This window comes from Anomaloglossus baeobatrachus, chromosome 1, assembly GCF_048569485.1.
Source record: "Anomaloglossus baeobatrachus isolate aAnoBae1 chromosome 1, aAnoBae1.hap1, whole genome shotgun sequence".
NCBI classification, from domain to species: Eukaryota; Metazoa; Chordata; class Amphibia; order Anura; family Aromobatidae; genus Anomaloglossus; species Anomaloglossus baeobatrachus.
The window spans coordinates 446499648-446515912 of NC_134353.1; the positions used below are offsets into that span (position 1 = coordinate 446499648).

At 46.1% G+C, this 16265-nt stretch overlaps 1 protein-coding gene across 3 annotated transcripts in view; it reads right to left on the reverse strand.

Annotated features, from left to right (window-relative positions):
* The window catches only part of FSTL3 (follistatin like 3), a 266554-nt gene that overhangs the window by 161287 nt on the left and 89002 nt on the right, over positions 1 to 16265 (reverse strand). The gene's annotated exons all lie outside the window — the stretch shown is intronic.

The window sequence follows — 16265 nt, forward strand, 5'->3', positions numbered from 1 at the left end:
AGGCTACGCAGCTGCAGCTGGAGACTCTCCGCTCTCCGTGACACAGGACGCCGTCTGGTTTTCAGGCGCGTGTCCCGGTTCAGCCACTCCCTCTCCGGCCGCTCGTTGCTCGGCTTCCACCACGAGCCTCCGTAACCGCTGGGCCAGCTGCTCCATCTTTTCCAGCAGGAGGTTCAGGCCGGGGTCCCATGCCTCTCCTGGTGTACTTGAAAGAGAGATCTCTGCCATAACGCCACTTGAGTCGTTCCGGTTGATGCTCGTGACTGCTGCTCCAGAGCGTTCACCACCAGTCGACCCGCCGATGCTCGGCTGCACTCTTCTCCACTCCGGGGGCGGGGTTGGGGGGTCGTACCACTGGTTAGCGCCATGCCGGCACCCAGCCCACTAAGGGTGGCATTCCTCCGCCCACTATCCAGTACATTCTGACAACTTCTTCTTCCTCTAGACACCAGTATCAACTGTCAGACATTCAGTCTCTTAACGCGCCATTTCAACAAACTGCAAGCACATTGGGGCGGGACTTATCTTCGCGCTCTTTTTCTGGCACACCCCCTTTCTTCCTGCGCTCGTCAGTTTTAATGGCGGCGTCAGTTTCCACCAACAGTAAAACACAGTCTATTAAATACAGTTGTTTGAGGCACACATCACTCGTGTTAACGGGTCTTGTTCAAATCCTGTTCGTGATGCCAAAAGGGTGACTCGCCCACCCCAGGCCCTTAGGTGACTCGGTGTCGGGCTGGACTAGTCCGGGGTAGTCAGCGGTGGCGGGGCCCGACTCCGTGACCCTGGTGGAGTCAATTAATGTGGCGATATTGGGGAGGTGATGATGGGAGTTGTAGTTTATTTAAATTCGTGACACCACCTGTGGTAATTTTCAGCTATTAAGCCGCAGCTGCTGGAAGGGACCTCCGGGGCTGATGTTATGGCAGCTGAGGTGTTTCTTGCTCTCCACAGGTAGAGCAGGTACCCCGGGGCGACCTTTGGGAAAGTCTATGATGTTTGTTGATGAGGTGCAGGATAAAGCAGACGACACGGGCTTGCAGTTAAGATGTTTACTCACTGTCAAGTTTCAACGCTGTAGCTGACCGGTTACCCACGGTATGCCAGGATCCGCCATCAGGGACCTCCGCCGATCCCGGAGAGTTCAAGAGTCAGTACCGATGCACCCCTCAATGTGTCCTGTCTGGCTGTCTCACTAGCGCAGAGCTGCACTAGGCTGTCCTGCGCCTCCGCCACCGAGCTTGTCCAAGGGTAGCTTACCTAGGTCTTCTATTGCTCCCCTTGCAGGTGATCTGTGGCAGGTTGTGGCCTCGGATGCCTACAGCAATCTCCTGGGTCGTCGGTTTCGCTAAAACTAATGTCTTTCTTCTTTCAGCCTAGGGACCGTCCCTGTGTTGCAGCCGGATCCCTCCACCCGGTATTCTAGTGGAACAGGTCCACGGGACGTTCGTACTTCCGTGACACCCTGGAATCCCTTCTATCGGTGTCACCTGGGTCTAGCAAGACCCCAGGATCTCCACCAGAAACCTCCTTCTGTTCATTTCTTTTCTATCTGCTGTCACCCTCCTGACAGCCCAGCTCCACACTCCTCGACTCCTTCAGACTCTCCTCACTTTCTCTGACTGACTTTCAACTTGAACTGACTGGTTCCCCTTTCTACTCCCTGACTCCTCCCACACCCCTTCCTGGTAGGCTCCACGCCCTCATGGACCAGTGAATGGGACCTAAGGCATACTGGTCGCTACTCCAGCATTAATGGAGTGCCTGCCTTAAACCCTGACTCAGTGTGTGACCTACCAATTGGTGTGTGCAGGTTTTGTCTGTGAACCGGTAGATGACCCCCTTCTTACCCGAGATGGGATACCACACCTCTGGCTAAGGTGCAGTACCTCTGTGGTGACGGAAGCCTCAGGGGCGCCAAATATACAACATAGAATTATGTGTCACATTCACAGGGCCCGACCTCCTCTGCCTCTCCAGTACATGCCGCAGCTGTAAATATTGGTAGAACAATAAATGTCGGAGATTAAATTCAGTCCACAAATGCTCAAAGCTTTTAAGAAAGCCATTCTGTAGAACATGGAACACTAGTCAGAACCCTGCCTATTGTCCCACCCTTTCAATCCTTCAAGCTTCTGGATTTTTTGCAGGTCTGGGTTCCGCCATAGTGGCCAATATTCTACAGGCTGACTAACTTTCAGAAGAGATTTGCCCCTATCCCATACCTTAAAAATCATGGCTAGCGTTGGGTGCCATACCCTGTTCACCTGCCTCCGTCCCACCTCTAGCCAACTTAACAGATATTTCTAATCTGATACCTCTCTCACCAAATCGCCACTTATATCATATGCCCCATCCTTTACCCAGCTTCTGAAGTGTCACATCTGCGAAGCAATATAAGTACGGATTCGGTATGGCTAGTCATCCCTCCTCTTTTCCTCTCTGCAATACCTCTAATCGGGTCCTAACATGTTTTTTCTTCCCGGAACAATGTGTCAACTTTGGTAAAGAAGTCCATGTTTCCGCACTGGGGAATTAAGTATAACCCCTTAACGACCGTGGGCAGTAATATTATGTCCCTGCGATCATAGTGTTAATCACCACTTGCTGATTTGTACAGCTGACATGTGTGCCTCACAGGTACGAATGGAATCACTATCCGTACCTGTTAACCACTTAAATGGCGCTGTCAAGATGTGACAGTGCCATGTTATCGTCGATCGTGGTAGATCTGTACTCACAGGCCGGCACCGGAACTCACGTGACGTGATCACGTGGATCAGATGATTTTCATGGTAGCACAGGGTCATGTGATGACTCCTGTAGCTCACATAACTAAAGTCCTGTAAGAAGCAGCCAAGTACTGTAGCTTACAACAGATGATCATTTCTCCCATTCTGAGTGGTGTTCCTCTGATTGGGAGAAATGAATGAGCGATCAGACAGCTGATTTTTATAGTCCCCTAGGGGACCTAGTAAAATTTAAAAAAAAGTTTTGAAAAATAAAAAAAAAATAAAATAAAAGTTCAAATCCCACCCCCCTTCACCCCATTGAAAATTAAAGGGTTAAAAAATTGAAAAATATATAAACATTTGGTATCACCGCGTTCAGAAATGTCCTATCTATCAAAATATAAAATCAATTAATCTGATCGGTAAATGGCGTAGCAGCAAACAAATTCCAGATGCCAAAATTAAGTTTTTTTGGTCGCCGCAGATCTTGTGCAAAATGCAATAACAGGCGATCAATGCGCAGCATCAGCGCAAAAATTGTACCATTAAAAATGTCAGCCCGAGACACAATAAATAAGCTATCACTGAGCCAAAGATTCCAAAAAATGAAAACGCTATGGGTCGCAGAAAATGGCGCAAAACGTACGCCATTTTTTTTTGGACAAACTTCTGATTTTTTTAACCCCTTAGATAAAAATGAAAGTCGCTCCCAGGGAAGGGGATACTCGGTCCCGGGCGGTTGCAAATGGGAATGTCACTCTGGTGGCCGTTGCCCGGTCCCGTGCCCTTGGGCTTTTTTTGTAAAAATGGGGTATTTACAGTAGGGGTGAAAGTTAGTGTTCGTGACATCACCTGCGAGTTGCGGTTAAACGTGTAAAACCGCCGCTGATAAATGTGGGTACTCTCAGAGCTGGTGGTGGTAGCAGAAATTATGTTAGGCCCTTCGCAGGTAGGGCCGTGCCTGGGAGATGTGAGGGGCAATAACAGAGACCACACCAGGTTGTCTTGAACAGTCTCTACTCACTCAGACTCTTGGATTACTGGTTCAGGTTCCTTGGAGTATCAGTGCCAATGTAGTGACCCAGGTTGCTCTGTCCCCGGCACTCTGTTGGTTGGGTCCCCGTAGCATGGAGCTTTTGGGGGCCGACTGTCCCTTTTGGGGGTTACAGACTCCTTCTCCGTACGGCGGGCAGTGCAGATCCTATGGGGAGGTAAGTGTCCGAACCCCGATCCTAGTTTACTGCTAATTCCCCCGGATTATTTGGTTCAGTGAAGTCCATGAAGGTGTCTTCACTGTGCAGGTGATTATCAAGCCGTGTAAAACTGGTGCATGATCTAGGGCCCTGTGCCCCGTGCGTGCTCCAGGCCCCAGCGGTATCTGTCTGTACCTGCACTGGCAACCTCTCTCTCGTGCCCCCGGGTCACTGTTGCACAGACCCAGCTCAGGCACGTCCGCACATCGCACTGTGTGCCACCGACTCTCTGGCCCCTCCCACCAGGCTGGCTAATCCCGGGACTCGTTCCTACCTCTAGGCAACCATCCCCTTTCATGGTTAACCCTCTGTGCCCGGTGTGGAGTGGAGAACTAGGATTTTGGTTATGCTTTGGTGGTATCGGCACTGGTACTCCAGGTCCCAGGGGGTAGGTCCTGCATCCCCAAGAGGATGCAGTTCCTTGTAGTGCCCTGAGTGGCTCAGGGTAGCTACATAAACCTATACATGTTTGGGGTCTATGAACACACACCGACCTCAAGCATCACACCCACATAGTGAACACCGTGAATAAAATAGCTCAAAAACAGAAGTGCAATTGCATTTTGTTTTTTACAATTTTTCCGCATTTGGATTTTTTTTTGCCGTTTTCCAGTATCCTATATGGTAAAACTCATGGTTTCATTTAAAAGTACAGGTCGTTCTGCAAAAAACGAGCCCTCACATGACCAGATTGACTGAAAAATAAAAAAGCTACGGCTCTCGGAACAAGGAAGATGAAAAAAAACCGGAAAGCACAAAATCAGCTGGTCATGAATGGGATAAGGTATACCAATTGTGGCATCAGTACCATTTTAATTAAGTCAGTTCTGCCATAATTTGATAAAAGAGATTAGGCACCAGGTATTGGCCTTTACCCGTAATTGCGCTAACAGGGGATCAAGATTAAGAGCTTGAAATTCTTTTTCGTTGGGATTAACAGTTATTCCCAAATATGTAAACTCTCAGACTAGGGGAACTGGGATCTGTAAGTCAAAAAAGCCCACTGGGAGAGGATCTACCGGCATCAGGGCCGACAAAGACCAATTAATCCTAAGACCAGACGTACGTTCAAATTCCCCAATGAGGTTCATCGCCCGCAAGATTGAGGCGTTCACTGTTATGATCCGGAACCATGGAAGACCACCATCAATCATTGGTAAAAGGTGACAAGAGCATTGGCAACTAATCTGGCCGCCATCCCCTTACTAACCATCACAACTAGAAGTAGCTGAGGGGTGAACTAACATCCTGTGCACTGCAAACCCAGCCGGAGAACTAGCTATCCTAAAAGAAGGAAAGATGAATAACTCTATGCCTCAGAAAATAGACAAAGAATAGCAAGCCCCCCACATTCAAAGACTGCGGTGATATAGGAAAACACAATACACAGATAGATGATAGGATTAGCAAAAGGTGAGGCCCCCACTGACTAAAGTAGGAAAGGACAGGAAAGGGGCTGATGGTGGCCAGAGAAAAACCCTGCAAAATTCCAAATTCCTGATAGTACAAAAAGGCCCTCAGATCGCACGAACTGCACTCCGTCCTATACCAAGCGCTCTTGTCATACCAATGAACAGAAAACAAGAATCATTACAAATTCAAAAAGCCCCAAACACATGGACTAATAGGAGCTATACTCCAAACATAACTGCAGGGAGTTTCCCAGCTAAGCAACTGAAAGAGAAAATCCCTGCATGCAAATAAACTGAAAACAACCACAGCAAATGACAAACTCAGATAAGAGTAAAAGAACCAAACAACAAATAAAGAGCAAGCACTTATCTGAGGTAGATGTGGTGTGGAGCAGAAAGAAGCAGGCTGGTGAACAAAGAACAACTGACATCCGGCATAGCCTGCTATCAGACCAGGATTTAAATAAGCAGAGAGTTAGCAATGGAAACGCCCATTGCTCAACACACCTGGTCTATGTCCAAACCATTCCTGGCCACAAGAGGGAGCCTCCCAGCAGCCAAAGCATAACTGACATTCACAACAGTTCACCCTGTCAAGGTTTAAAATCAAATCATCTGCATATAAAGATATTTTCTGTTCTATGGCCCCACATTTAAATGCTACAACCTCCCTGGACATCTGTATGGCGATTGCCAACGGCTCAATCGCAGTAGTGAACAACAGTGGGGAGAGTGGGAATAACAGCGTTATCCGCCGCTGATGTGGCACCAGGAGATACCACTGTTATTCCCACGACACCAATGCAGGCAGTCTTCCTTCTCAGCAGCACGTGAAACTGATGAAGGTCTAACATCAGACCAAAACATCTGTTTACTTTTCACTAATATTGCTGCTATAATAAATCTACCTTTGCATCCATTTGGGAGTGCCCAGTTTTTCTTATAATGTTTATCAATGTCACCATAGATATAGACTATAAACTGGATCAGGGGTATACTGCTGTCTACGGGGCCAGAGAGGTGATTTCTGCCACTGCATGCTATTAGTGAGCAGAGTGACATGGCCAGAGTATAGGACCTAAAAAGAAAGTAGGACAGAAAGTAAAAGAATAGCAAAAAGAGGGGAGTAGAGAGAAAAAACAATACCATAAAACAGAACACAGCATATTATCCTCCCAACATGGGAAAACCATATACATTTCTCTCAAATTGAGAGAACCTGGGCAAAACACCAGCCCGGGACACAAGCAGGCAGCGGGGGCATACAGTTCATCTCTTCAGCGTTTGAAACACGTCTTTCTTGTTCATTGATGGACTTTTTTGACATGGATGCTGGAGTTTTTCCTTTGTGCTGAATTTGGACTTGCCTACCCTCCCTGCACCGTCACTTCAATATCTCCATGTGGTGAGCTGAAATTCTCTTTTTTCCAGTTCATCTCTTCAGTAGGTGTGCTGGCCAAAAAACAGTTTATCCCTGCCTGGGATCCTAAATGAAACATTAGGACATCACTGCTGCACCAGCATAGCGTCCCTCAGAAAAACAACACCCGGTGAGGAAGAAGGATCATTCAAGTATTGCGTCTTCGTATGGACTTCTCATTAACATCCAGCCATGATAATATAGCTCCAACAGTGTCAAAAAAGTGAGTCTCTCCATTTGCAGCAATGCGCAGTTTGGTGGGATACATCATAGAATATGGCACTTGCAGGTTTCGTAGACGTTTTTTGACATCAATGAATTGAGCCCTTTTGTGCTGCACCTCCATGGAGAAATCTGGAAGAATTGAGATCTTGCTCCCATTAATTGCAAGGTCCTTAATGTCCCTGGTTCTGCTTAAAATGGAATCTCTTTCCTTCATGTGCAGGAGTTTAAGGAGGATAGGCCATCCTGATGGGGGGCGAGCAGGTACCCTGTGTGCTCTTTCAATAGTGAAGAAAAGGGACAGTGCCTCTCCTACAATGGTTTCCATTAGCCACTTTTCAAAAAATGTCAGTGGGTTATTACCCTCCATCTTCTCCGGTACGCCCACGAGCCACAAATTGCTCCTGCGAGAACGGTTTTCCAAATCATCCACCTTATTCAGTAATGCAGCCACATTGGTGGCAGTTTGTCCTCTGCTGTGCTCAAACGGGCCTCCAATTCCCCCACTCTAGCCGTCAACCCCCAAAGTTCACGTTTAATGCAGGTCACATCAGAAGTGACAGGCCCCATCTGTGTACTCAGTGTAGCCAGTGTGCTGTTACACACGTTAATTGCTGCCAAGACATCTCCCAGCATGGGTTCAGGGAGAACAGGGCCTGATTCCTCCGTGTCTCCCCCTCCTCCACTCCCCTCCATGGGTCTACCTGTGTGCGGGTGCTGGGCCGCTGAACTGACATCCATCAGAGTTCTCACAGCCCTCTTTGTCTCCAGACTCTCCTCCTGCCCCATGCTGTGAGGGGATCCACCATCGGATGTGTCCCCGGAGGTAAGCTCGGGCGGAAGTTCCCAGCGCCGGCGCTGTCTTGGAGGCTGCAGCGACACGGTCCTGCCCATCTTTTTCACCCTTTTTGGCGCGGGTCTTTTTCTCTTTTTTTTAGCACGGATCATGGCAATGACAGGGATCCAAAGCTCTTCGTGGGTTCTGGGCAGTATTGCAGCCCACCAGAGTCGATGTGCCCTGAAATGCAGCTGGTACAGAAGGATCATAGCAGGATCCAAAGCGGGAGCTCTCCTGCAACATGCCCGCTCTACATGTGTCCCAGGCGATGTCCCTCAACGGATCACTTTTATAACCGATCCGTTAACAGATTTGTTATAATTACAGTCAATGGTTCCATTACGGATCTGTTATTGTCTTATATCACTATCTAAATAGGCTGCTAGATAGATAAAATAGATAGATTCATAGATAGATAGATAGATAGATAGATAGATAGATAGATAGATAAAATAGATAGATTCATAGATAGATAGATAGATAGATAGATAGATAGATAGATAGATAGATAGATAGGAAAATAGATAGATAGAACAGGTACAGTTGAAACCAGAAGCTCACATACACTGTCTAAAAAGACACATCTGCAGGTTTTTCTCACTATCCGACATGAAATCAGAATAAACCTTTCCCGTTTTAGGTCAATTAGGAACCAAAATTATTTATATTTGCCAAATGCCAGAATAATGAGAGAAGGAATATTTTAAGGTATTATTATTACTTTCTGCAAAGTCAAAAGTTTACATACATGTCATTAGTATTTGGTACCATTGCTCTTAAACTGTATGACTTGGGTCAAACATTTTGGATATCCTTCCACAAGCTTCTCATAATAGTTGGTTGAAATTTGGGCCCATTGCTCCTGACAGAACTGGTGTAACTGAGCCATGTTTGCACGTTCCCTCGCACTGGCCTTTTCAGCTTTGCCCATAAATTTTCAATAGGATTGAGATGTGATGGCCCCTCCATAACACTGACTTTGTTTTCCTTAAGCCACTTTGTAACCAGTTTGGCTGTACGCTTCGGGTCATAGTCCATTTGTAAGACACATTTCCGCCCAAGCATTAAGTTTCTGGCAGATGTCTTGAGATGTTGCTTTAGTATCATAATCTTCTTTCCTCATGATGCCATCTATTTTGTGAAGTATACCAGTCCCTCCTGCAGCAAAGCAACCCCACAACATGATGCTGCCAACCCCATGTTTCACAGTTGGGATAGTGTTCTTAGGCTTTAAAGCTTCCCCCTTTTTCCTCCAAATGTATCGATGGTCATTCTGACCAAATAGTTAAATTTTAGTTTCGTCAGACTTCCTTTCTAAGGGGGCAGTTCATTCGGCGTCATAGCGACGTCACTAAGCGGCCGCCCAATAGCAGAGGAGGGGCGGAGATGAGCGGGCCGAACATCCCGCCCACCTCCTTCCTTCCTCATTGCCGGCAGGACGGAGGTAAGGAGATGTTCGTCACTCCTGCGGTGTCACACATAGCGATGTGTGCTGCCGCAGGAACGAGGAACAACATCACTACTTACCTGACAACGATTTTTTTGTAAGTAAACGACCTCTCCAAGACAAACGATTTTTGTCTTTTTTGCGATCGTTTTAGGTCGCTCCAGCCTGTTACACGCTGCGACATCGCTAACAACGCCGGATGTGCGTCACAAACACCGTGACCCCGACGATATATCATTAGCGATGTTGCAGCGTGTAAAGCACCCCTTATAGTTACCTGCACAAACAGATATCCTGCTAAGATAGCCAAATCTAAAAAACAAACATTCCAACTTCCAAAAATATTAAGCTTTGATATTTATGAGTCTTTTGGGTTGATTGAGAACATAGTTGTTGATCAATAATAAAAAAAATCCTTTAAAATACAACTTGTCTAATAATTCGGCACACAGTGTATTGTATTTACCGTATATAGCATTTCTGGGCAATGGATGCTTTAGTGCGTAATGGAAGTTAATGGGCACGGATCAGATAACGGATGGGCTAACGAATGCATTCCTAACGGATCCATTTCCCATTGACTTAGACATTTAGACATTAGACATCTGCATTTGGATCCCTTGTAAAAAAAAAAGTCATGCATGCAGAACTTTTTGTTTGTTTTTAACAATGGAACACTAATGGATTGGTCCTAACAGATGACACATTTTGGACCAGGCAGGGGCAGGGGTCTCAAACACGCGGCCCGCGGGCCGCATGCGGCCCCTCAGGCTGCTTTGTGCGGCCCCCAGGCCTGTTTCCCTGTTACTATCGCGGCTGGTGCAGGGGCCGCAGCCACTGTCTGCACTTTGTTAGATTAATGTTTTGCCGGCGCTGATCTCTGAGTCAAGGACTCTGCGTGCGCAGCGCCGGCAAAACAATCATCTGACATAAATCCCTGACAGTGGCTGCGGCCCGTGCACCTGCCGCGATAGTGAACAGGGACACGGGCCTGGGGGCCACACGAAGCAGAGATGAGGCAGCTGAGGGAGCGCGGGACAGGTGAGAAAAATGGTGTTGTGTGTGTGTGTGTGTGTGTGTGTAGGACAGCACATTAACCCCTTAGCGACCTATGACTTACTGGGTACGTCATGGCTCCCTGGTACTTAAGGACCCATGACGTACCCGGTATGTCATGGCGAGATCGTGACCCCGGAGTCCCGGTGGCTGTGATCGCTTTGCATTGCAAATACCTTAGATTCGGGGAGGAGGGGACCTCAGGAGGGGTGGTGTCTCCTCCCCGGACCTACGAAGGCTGTGATTGGCTGAGCGGCGTTCGTCAGCCAATTACAGCCACTGTAATGTTTCAACCATTGAAAACGGCTGAAACATTGAAATCCAGCCATATCAGTGCAGCTATAGCGCTGATCATTGGCTGGAGCTGGGTGACCTCAGTTTCACCTGCCTCCAGCTATGATTGGAGAGAATGGCCTTGTGACCGATCTCTCCAATCACTGTGGATCTGGGGCCGGAGGCCGCCCCCTCAGCTTCACTCCGGCGTCTGTGGAAGGTGAAGGGAGCGATCGGTAAGTTATAGTGCTACTGCCCCCTTTCAGCCGCCGCCACTGCTGCCATTACTACAGCATAGGGACATTACTATAGAATAGGGACAAGGTGGGCACATGACTACAGGATGGGGACAAGGTGGGCACATGATTATAGAATAGGGACAAGGTGGACACATGACTACAGGATGGGGACAAGGTGGGCACATGTCTATAGAATAGGGACAAGGTGGGCATAATACTATTGGATGGGGACATTACTATAGAATGGGGACAAGGCTGGGGACATTACTATAGGATGGGCACAGTACTTCAGGATAGGGACATTACTACAAGGGGACAAGGATGAGAAACATTACTATAGGATAGGGATAAGGCTGGGGACATTACTATAGGATGGGGACAAGGATGGACACATTACTATAGGATGGGCACATTATGATAAGATGGGGACATTACTAAAGGATGGGACAGTACTATAGGATGGGGACAAGGTTGGCACATTACTATAGGATAGGGACATTACTTTAGGATGGGCACATTACTATAGAATGGGACAACTATATGATGGGGACAGTACTACAGGATAGGGAGATTGCTACAAGGGGACAAAGATGGGGAAACATTACTATAAGATGGGGACAAGGCTGGACACATTACTACAGGATGTGCACATTACGATAAGATGGGGACAAGGCTGCGGACATTACTATAGGATGGGGACAAGGATGAGCACATTACTGTAGGATGGGGACTAGGATGGGGCACAATACTACAAGGGGGAAAGCATGGGCACATTACAACAAGATGGGGAACATTACTAAAAGATGTTGGCCAAAATTTCTATATAGTGATAATTGTAACACTATTAGTTACAAGAAAGGGATAAAATGTAAAAAAAAAAAAAAATAAGGCATGACATTTTTTTTATACCATCATATTTTTGTTTTATATATTTAAACAAAGAATGTGCACATTTATTATAATAAACAAGTGAACAATGTTCAAAATCATTGATCCAAAGGTGTGTAAAAAAAAAAATATATATATATATATATGGTACCATTAAAAATGTCACTTTGTCCTGCAAAGAATGCGGCCCCCCAAATTATTTTTTCCCTCTGTGGGCCCATACACCCAGCCGAGTTTGAGACCCCTGCATTAAGGGGTCCATCACCATTAAAGTCAATGGCGAGTATATGGATCTGTTTTTACATTTTAAAAAAGGATCACAAAATGTATGGCATTACAGGACTTGGGAACATAGTGGGAGGATGTATTTAATTGTACTTATATAAACTACTGTTAATGTTTGAATTATTTGTGATATAAATCTAATTCTGAGCTATATTTAAATATATGGAATAGAAATCCTCCCTAATTTTCTTATTCAGAAAATATTTGTTTTTGTTGTAATTTGTGTGTAGATAATAGATGTGTAATATGTTAAATATTTTTTAAAATAAATTCATAACACAAGTAATATATTGAATAAGAAATTAATTGGAAGTAGAAACTAAACTTTCATTTTGTTTTGAAATTACTCTAAAATCACTGCTCTGTGGTCAGTAACTGCTTCCATCTGACTTTCCAGAAATGTGTAAGAGTGTAAATTTTACTGTTTCCTTACGTTCCATGAAGTCTGTACCAACAAGAAATTTACGTCATGCCAAGTTTAGCTGGTTGCAGTAGACCGATGATTTGCATACCACTCCACCTACTGTATAAATTCCAGCATACCAGACATTCACTGTGGGCTAGACAATACTAAAAAATACGTAACATGGGAAAACACTATGAACATTTGTTGAATAACGCATTCAGTTGTACATCTGTGAACAAAACTCTGTTTGTTTCGCTAAAAAAATCACTCATGCAGGACAATTTCCCCCAGACGAGTCTGCATAAAATGTGCAGCCTCAGTACTGACCTTTGATTTCAATGTGAGTCATAAGCTTCTTAAAGTCTCATATAAATTTTGTTAGTGTATATGCTGTATAAAAATACAAGACACTGGTATTTCCTTTGGGATTACTTTTAATAATGCAAGATTATGGGCAGATGTATTCAGTTCTCTGTACTCTAAAATATAATGGTGTAAATAGAGTCCGAAGTGGCCTGGTGCAAAATTTGGACCTGCCCCCCTCCCACCCCCGCATGTTGGTCAGATGTATGTGTCATTGCAGCGTTCTAAATACTATAAAGACATACAAGTTGCACCCCACTTCCCCTTCATTGTGTAGTAATGTCCCCCATGCTTGTAAATATGTCCCCATCCTGACATATAGTCCTCATTCTACTCACCTTCCCTGGCTCCAATGTTGCACAGCGTACTTTGCTGTAGCTGGCAGAGAGACTGACTGCTGCTACTGCAATGCATAACATCACTGTCATGCGCCCACAATCAAGGGCCCCCGATGTCAGCAGGTTCAGTGGACTCTAACAACGGGCATGGTTTCCATCTCTGTGAGAGTGATACTTACGCCCCTGCTAAACTGTCTTTCACATGTCTTCTTTCTTGAAAATTAATAAGAGAACTGGCATTGCTTCTCAACTTAAAACAAACATTTGTAGCATAGGTAACTTTATTATTCCAGCAAAACAGTGTTTTCTCCAATCTTTATTCTGGCACCTAATCAGATATTTTCCAAAATGGCACAGTTGTAAAATCAGGTTATGTCCACGATGAGTTTTTGGGAACTTTTTTCACAGGTTATTTTTGCTGTTAAAACTGCAGCATCTTATAGTTCCAGCAAAGTGGATAGGCTTTAGATAAAATCTAATGCCCACTGTGCTTCTTTTTTACGCTATGTAACTGACCAGCGGAGTTTTTTTTTAAAAATCTGCAATACATCAATTTCAGCAAGTATGCTGAGTTTTATGTGCGGATTTTCCCCACATAATTGCATTAGATTTAGAAAATGCACTGGTAAAAAACACGTGCGGTTTTATTGTGCTTCCACTGCGGAAACAAAGTAAAGATGCAAATAATCCACACACTGAGTCAATAAAATTTTGACACAGCCAAATATTATGAAGTACCAAAAACAAATGTGTAAAACATGCCATATCAAAAAGGGACAAAAACCGCAGCGTAAAAACTGTGATAAAACGCTTGTAAGAAAAACGCAGTAAAAAAGCCTATAATAAAGAACGCAAGTAACCTGGCCCACTGGAGAACCGGAGGATCCTCCGGTGGGTCCATGCACTGGCACCTGCTGGTAGGGCAACCATCAGGGCATTACTGTCCTTACTGATGGGGCACGGTAAACAGGGGGGCCTGTGCCCAGCAGGGTTACTTAATTTGCTTTATTAAGCCCTGGGCAAGGCCCCCCTTTTCACCAGGACCCAATCACAGCCACGTTACACATGACTAATTTGCATGCAATCCACTTCAGCCATCTCCCATGCAAATTAACCATGAGGTGGCACCAGGGTCAGTGTGGCAGAGCAGGGTGGCAGTGCGTCATCCCACGGCCCAGCGTAAAGAAGTGTGATGATTGCATCACACTTATGTAGGCAACGCAGGCCATGGAGGTGGCGAGGACATGGCAGCTGGTGGGTAAAGGTAAGTGCTTCATGAGCTGAAGACAGGAGTGGGATGATTGCCATGGATAGGGGAGCCCACCGACTCTAGTCCCTGCTTTGCTTCAGCTGGATGTGCATCTAAGGGTGCACACTAACGAAACGATACTCCTTCCATTCAGAGCTTTGGACTGTGCTGCAAAAGTAGTTTTCGACCACATATGGGATATTGGAGAATTCAGGAGGAAGTGGACTATACAATTTGTTATATAATTTTTCTTATTACCCTTTTTGAAAATTAAACTTTGGGGCTAAAGCAACATTTTAATGAAAAAAAAAAAGCCCAATGTTATACAATTCTGTGAATCACCTGAGAGTTAAAATTGTTCACTATACCCCAAGACTAATTTTTTGAGAGGTGTAGTGTTACAAATTGGCACCATTGTTGCCGTAAGCAGCCTGCTAGGGTTCCTGTTACGCCCAGGCGTCGGCTTCCATTTTTGGCCATGCCTCGGGTCGTTCAGCTGGCTGCTTATTTCTCCATACCTAAGTGTGGAGAGGCGGCTAGTGCGCAAGCGTACCCCAGCCAGAGCCTATGTCCAGAGTTTCGCCTAGTGAGCATGCTCAGCCTGTTAGTTCCATTCCTCAGTTAAGGCTACTGAGCATGCTCACACACTTAGTGCAGTATCTGAGGCTAAATCTAGTGAGGACTTCACTGGGCATGTCCATGATGTGGCAGGGCCTGATAGGCTGGATAGCGTCAGGTGCCCTGATGATGTGGCCACTCAGGAATGGCTCACCAAAGCCCGACCCTATAACCTGGCACCCCATCATTGGTCATCTGACGATGATTGGTAGAGTGTTTGGGGCAGTGCTGTGGTTGGGTCATCAGTGACATGGTGGTTCTGGATAGGCCGCTGGTGACGTCACTGATGATCTGGCACTCCACCATTGGTTCCTGTCAGCACTATCTTGTGTGACAGGGTGCTTGGGGTGCACCCTAGTTATTAAAATGTCCTGGAGAGGGCACCCAGGTGCACATTTGTCACGCATGGACACACATGTTTAATCAGAGAGCATTATCAGAGCGTTGCAGCCACATTGCGGCTAGAGCCACTATATTGGCAGCTGTAGGTAGGATTAGGCGTCCGGTGCCCGTCACGCCAAGATTCGCGGCGAGGCACAGCGAGGGTCAGTTTTCCCATTTCCTCTCCTACCATTCCAGTTCTGCCGTAGCAGTCCAGTGGTGTTAACTTGGCTGCATCTACTGTGCCTACTGTCCCGTGCTAGCACGGACAGATATCATCAGGACTCCCTGTGGTGTTAACAGGAGAGGTCCTAGTATGGGTGTGTGGGCCCTGTGGCATTAACAGGGTTCACAATACTCCTGGTATTTCGGAGCCACCTAGCTCTGTCTTAACCGCCTGACCTTCTGGTTGCCAGCAGCAGTTTACCATCACTGCACGGTGGACCCTGACTGGTGATTGGGAGATTTACTACAGTTTTCCTAATCCGCAAGTCCCCCCGTAACATGTAGTTTCCAAAATGCGTTTACTTCTGGAAGGTCTCTGCTGTTTTGGCAGTCAGGGTATCTTCAAATGTGACATGGCACCTGCACTCTATTCCACCTAAAATGGCGCTCCACAAGTCAAATAGCGCTCCTTCCCTTCCAAACCCTACCGGGCGCCCAACCAGTAGTTTTCCACCACATATGGAGTATCCCTGGACTTAAGTGAAATTGGACAACAAATTGTATGGCTCATTTTCTATGTCTCTTCCCTTCTTACCACACTGGAATCAGAAGTATGCTAAACTTATCCAAATCATCATATTTCAAGGGGAGACAGGAGAGAGATCTGCCATCAGAACGAG